This window comes from Miniopterus schreibersii, assembly GCF_964146895.1.
Source record: "Miniopterus schreibersii genome assembly, chromosome: Y".
Taxonomy (NCBI): domain Eukaryota; kingdom Metazoa; phylum Chordata; class Mammalia; order Chiroptera; family Miniopteridae; genus Miniopterus; species Miniopterus schreibersii.
The window spans coordinates 1168802-1174858 of NC_138120.1; positions in this window are offsets into that span (position 1 = coordinate 1168802).

Consider the following 6057-nt stretch of genomic DNA (forward strand, 5'->3'; position numbering starts at 1 on the left):
CATTCCCCCCAAATGAAGCCTCTCTACCACATCTCACCGTCCCGCGGGGGGTCTCCCCGAAACGCTTATTCCAGAGGTATCCCAAGGGCCCCCGCTCCCGCTAGCAACGGGGAGATGCCACCCATCCGTTTGCCCGATGACCGTCGCACTAAAGGGCAAGATGCGAATCATGCCCGGTTACGTGACCCGATGCCAATCGGACAGCGGGCCCGTGCCCCCCGCGGGCTGCCGCGGGGAGAATAAACGGGGCGGGATCCGCGGGGTTTGGGTTATGAACAGAACCGAGAGGATAAACTGGGTCGGTTTCAGACGGGCCTCCAACGCGAGCCGTTTGGAGAGCATTTGTCTTGGAGCGATGGGTCCGAGGAGCGTTTTCATGGTTTCGCGTGGTTTTGAATGTTTCCGTAGTTTGTTCTTTATAAGTAAGAAATGAAGGTGGTTCTTTATAACTAAGAAAAAAAGGAGCCCCACTGGCCGGGGCTCTGGGGTTAGAGCGTCCGCCGGCGCACGGAAGGGTCACGGGTTCGATTCCCAGTCGAGGGCACATACCTGGATTGCAGGTTCGATCCCGGGCCCCGGTCTCGGGGCAGGAGGCAACCAATCGATGTCTCTTTGTCTCTCTCTCCCATTCTTTCTAAAAATAAATGGAAAAAATATCCTCCAGCAAAGATTAAGAAAAAAATGAAAATAAATAAAAGAAACAAAGGCTGTTATAAAAAACGTAACAGGTGAAAACATTAGAAAGTTGGCGTTTTTCTCCCAAACGGCCCCCGATGCATTTTTATTCGGACCAATTCTTTCTGAGCCTCTGGGTGGGTGGTCTTTTCTGCACTTTTTCCGCTTCTTGCTGAAAGACTATTAGGAAAGATTCTTTCCGTGCTTCTCCAAACGTCCAAAATGCAGTATTTTCTGTATTTAAAAAAAAAAATCTCAGTGGTTATTATTTTTTTTAAAATTAGTTTAAGCCCTGGCTTGACCAAAAAAAAAAATCTCATTTTGCAGAATCAGCAATGAATCCTGGATCCCGCAAAAGTGTGTTTCTGAATATCTTCCTTTAACCGTTTATTTAAAAGAGCTCAACCTCCGACCATCAGCCAGAAAGAAAAACAGAAAAGAGCGTTTTCTCACATCATTATTTTCACAGTCACCCGGAGCCAAGTCCCGAGGACGGCTCCAAACCCCAACGCCCCGTCCGGACCCAAAAAATGAATCGCGGAATTATTCCGACACATTTCACCGAAGCTCATACAATATAAAATTATAAAATAATCCAATTTACAATATAAATTATAAAATAATCCACAGGGCTGCACCAGCCTTCGGGTCATGCGTGGAATCTCTAAGGTTTTCTGTTTATCTTATAATTTTATTTTTATTTTTTGTTCAATATTTTTAAATGTGTTAAATATTTTTCAATGACATTCGGTTGGTTTGTCTATAAAGTAGACGGTCATATATTTTACAAAGTGATCCCCCCCCGATATTTCCAGTACCCGCCCGGCACCATACGTAGTTATTACGACATTATTGACTATATTTCCTACGCTGTAATTTATAGCCCTGGGATAATTCCATAATGACCAATTTTTACTTCTTAATACCGTTCCCCTTTTTCACCCAGCCACCCCGATACCATCCGTCTGTCCTTTGTGTCTATGAATCTATTTCTGTTTTGTGTGTTAGTTTATTTTGTTGTTTAGATTCCACATATAAGTGAGCTCATGTGGCGTTTGTTGTTCTCTGTCCGACGTATTTCACTGAGCATAATAGCCCCTAGGTCCATCCAGGTGGTTGCTAATGGTAAGAGCTCATTCTTTTTCATGGCCGAGTAATATTCCATCGTGTAAAGAAAGGTATCACGTTTTCTTTGTCTGCTCGCCGACTGATGGGCACTTGGGTTGCTTCCATATCTTGGTTATTGTAAATATATAAATTTGTGTTGCTGGACATGCATTTATTTATTTTTTATTTTTATTATTATAATTTTTAATTTTTTAATTTTTATTTATTTATTATTTTAAAAATATATCTTTATTGATTTCAGAGAGAGGAAAGGAGAGGGAGAGAGAGAGATAGAAACATCAATGATGAGAGAGTCATTGATCGAGCCCACAACCCGGGCATGTGCCCTGACCGGGAATCGAACCCGGATCGCCTGGATCCCAGGTCGACACTCAACCGCTGAGCCACATCCGGCCGGGCAATGGACATGAATTTAAAAACAAAACAAAACACAAAACTAGCTTTGCTTTTTTATTTCCAAAATCAGTACATCCACATTTTGTTCTATAAAAATAAATTTATATTGATTCTTATTGATTCTGTGTCCATAGAGATGTTAAGAGAAATTTGAATGTTTCCCCTCAGGACACATCACTGCTCTCAAGCCTCCCGGTGACTTTCTACAAAAGGGAAATAGGCCCTGTGCTTTCTGTCTCCTCAATGACAAAGGAGGCTTTGGAGCCTGGATGTCTTCACTGGAACATGGTAAAAAAAAATTTAAAAAAATTTAATATTTGCCGTGTTTAAGACTCCAATGAAAATATTGGCCCGACTGCAGGCAGTTTTTCTCCGCCGCTCGCGGGCCAGGGAGCTGGGGGTGGTCGTGAAACCCCATGAGCTCCACCATCCAGGAGTCATACTTTGCTTAAAGTCTTGTATATTTTACATCGCAGCTGAAAATTATAGCTCATGTGCTCATTTGAATCACACGATCATTCCATCCAGATGGTTGGGGCGTAATCCCGTGCACCAAAAGGTCACGGGTTCGATTCCCGCTCAGGGCACACGTGCCCCGGTTCTGGGTTCGATCCCCAGTCGGGGGCATGCAGGAGGCAGCTGATAGGCGTTTCTCCCTCTCTGTCTTAAAAAAAAAAAAATCAATAAAAACATATATTTTTTAAAGCAGTGATAATGATAATAAAATAATAATTATAATAACAACTGCTTTTTTGCATTTCCACGGGGAGCCTTTTACAAGTATCATCTCATTTAAACGTCACGACATTTTTTATGGCCTCCTGTCTTACGTGGGGCTATGCGATAGGCACAAAAAAACCCTCAGACTCGCAAAATGAGCATTATTAAGTAATAAGCAATACTTTCCGGAGTAAACGTGCTGGCGAGCGTGAGGGGAAAGGGGAGCCCTGGTGCATTGCTGCTGGGAACACTGGGTGCAGCCACTATGGAAAACAGTGTGCAGGGCCCCCCCAAAAATTAAAAATAGAGCTGTCTTTTGACCCAGGGACCCCACTTCTAGGAATATATCCTAAGAATCTGGAAACATCATATATTTTGTTCCTTTATTTTATATGCATAGCACATATATATATATATATATATATATATATATATATATAGATAGATATATAGATATATAGATATAGATATAGATATAGATATAGATATAGATATAGATATATAGATACACATATATATTCCTATAATGATTTATTTTTTATTTTATTTATTTCTGCATGTCCTTCAGCTAATCCTCCCACTTGCTTCCATCTGCTCGCCCGTCTCCCCCATCCTCTGACCTCCATCCGTCTGTCCCCCGCCTCTGACTCTCGGTTTCTATTTTGCGCCTCGGTTTATTGCGTTCGCTGGATCCCACGTCGGAGCGCGGCCCTGCGACGCTCGTCTCAGCTCCCTGACAAAGTTCTCTCTCCTTCCTGCCCAACGCGCCACCTACCCCCCGTCGGCTCTGTGTCCCGGGTTTTTTTTGAGGGTCACTGAGCGTGAACGTGGCCCGTCCGACGGGGCAAACTCAGGAGGGACCGCAGGACAGGCGCACCCGTTGTTTCCCGCGCCGGGAAAAGTCAGCATCCACGCGCCTCCCGGGCGGGAAGGCAGAGTGAGGCCAACCTCAGGGTGACCTTCAGCCCGAGGGGAACCTCAAGCCCCTTCATGACGGCCGCTGGACTCACTGCTCGAGCGCCTCCAGTGTGTCCGGCCCTGGCCTTCGGTGGACGCAGCCGGAAAGAAAGGAGACCAACGTCCCTGCCTGTGCGTTCGGGGCCATTTCGTCTTCCAGGGCAACCTCCGGGAGCTGGGTCCCCTCCCGGGCATTTGAGTCTCACCTTCTGCATGTCAGAAGGGTCCCCAGGAGGGTCCCCGAATCGGGTAGATCCTGGCTGGGGTGCACAATGAAATGGATGAACAAGAGCGTGGAAGCGAGGCGGGCAGAAGAGAAGATATTCATTCTCAGCCGTGGCCACCGGCCTCCCCGCGTCGGCTTAACCCTGGGGGACCCCTGTCTCGGGTGCCGCCTGCCCCGGGGAGCTTCTCGGCTCCGTATCTCCGTCAGCACAAGACGCGCTGCCATCGGGACCTTCTGCTAACACCCCTGGGCTCTGTTTTCCTGTCTGCACGCTCCCCGCCTGACATCTTTCCCACAGGCCGGCCGGGGACGGGCTCTCCTTTGACGTAACGAAGTTGCCTCGTAGAGGGTTTTCAAAAACAAAATTGTGGCCCGGCCGGGAGGGGCTCAGCGGTTGAATATTGACTTCCGATCCAAATGATTGGGGTTCGAATCCTGGTCAGGGCACAGGCCTGGGTTGGGGGCTCGATCCCCAGTCGGGGGCGTGCAGGAGGCAGCCGATCCATGACTCTCATCATTGATGTTTCTCTCTCTCTCCCTCTCCTTTCCTCTCTCTGAAATCAATAGATATATTTAAAAACAAAACAAAACAAAATAAAACTGTGCAGCCCCCAGCCAGCATGGGTAGGTGCTTAGACCATCAGCCCAGCGCAGCAAAGGGTCGTGGGTTCGATTCCTGGTCAAGGCCATGGCCCTGGGTTTCAGGTTCGCTCTCCGCCCCCCCGTTGGGGTGCCCGCAGGGGGCAACCCATCTCTCTCTCTCTCCCCCTTCCCTCCCTTCCACTCTCTTTTGGAAAAAGAATGGAAAAAAAATATCCTAAGTTTAGGATTTACAAAAAAATATCACCCACAAATGTATATTTTTCTCCCAGACGACTTGTGTTACGTCACTAGGTCTTGGGCACAATTGCAGGATTTTAAAAAAATTTTTAAATAGGATTTCTGGCCTTTGTTTTACCACCATCCAGAGGTCATCTCAGTGGTCTTCTCGATAATCCTATCAAGCGGGTGGTGCCCTTGTGATCTGACGCCCACATAAAAGGCAGCTCCTTGTGGGCACCCACCAGCCTTAAGGGGCAGGCCCATGTCACATGCATTCAAAACCTTGTCTGCCCTGTGACAGGGACCCTGAGCTCTCCCCTCTTTTTGGCTCGCACCCCGAGAAACCTCCGGTCCTGCTGGCAGCCACCCACTCACCAAACTGCTTACATGCACTTGGGATTTTCATGATTTAAAAAAAAGCTCAGAAAAAGCTCCCTCAGGGCCCCCCGCATCTTGCATTTTCCGTCCAGTTCCAGGTTGGAGCCATCGCTTCCCGTCTGGTAGCTTCATCCAGAAGGGCTGCGTTTGCGATCACAAAGCAGGTAGTTAGCGTATTATTTTTAAAAACATACGTTTTAATTGATTTTTAAAATTTTTTTTAGAGCGAGAGAGGAAGGGAGAGAGAGGGCGAGAGAAACATTGATGAGAGAGAAAGGCATTGATTGGCTGCCTCCTTCACGCCCCCTATTGGGGATCCATCCCCTCACCCCACAACCCCAGCCGGGAATCGAACCCCAACCTCCCAGTTCATGGCACAATGCTCAGCCGCGGAGCCGCGCCAGGTGGGCCCAGCCCCTCTGATTCAAGCCCAAATTCCCATTTTTTTTTGTACTTGAAAAATCACCCATATCAACACTGCCTGGTAATTTGGAAAATGTCATTTTATTATCCAAATGTACATGGTGTGGGCCTTAAAAAATACAGTCAAGCAGCCGCGGAAATACGGGGCCTGCTACCCTCTGCTGCGGACACACGGTCGAGGGGGAGAGACTTTGGGGAGCTCGTTCGGGCGTCTCGGGGTTTGCTCTGCGGGGTGACGTCTCGGGGTTGGTTCTTTGGGGTCCCGTCTCAGCTCTCGCCTGCCCCTCAGCCCTGCACCCCCACGAGAGGTCTTCAACTTCATAAATCGGGAA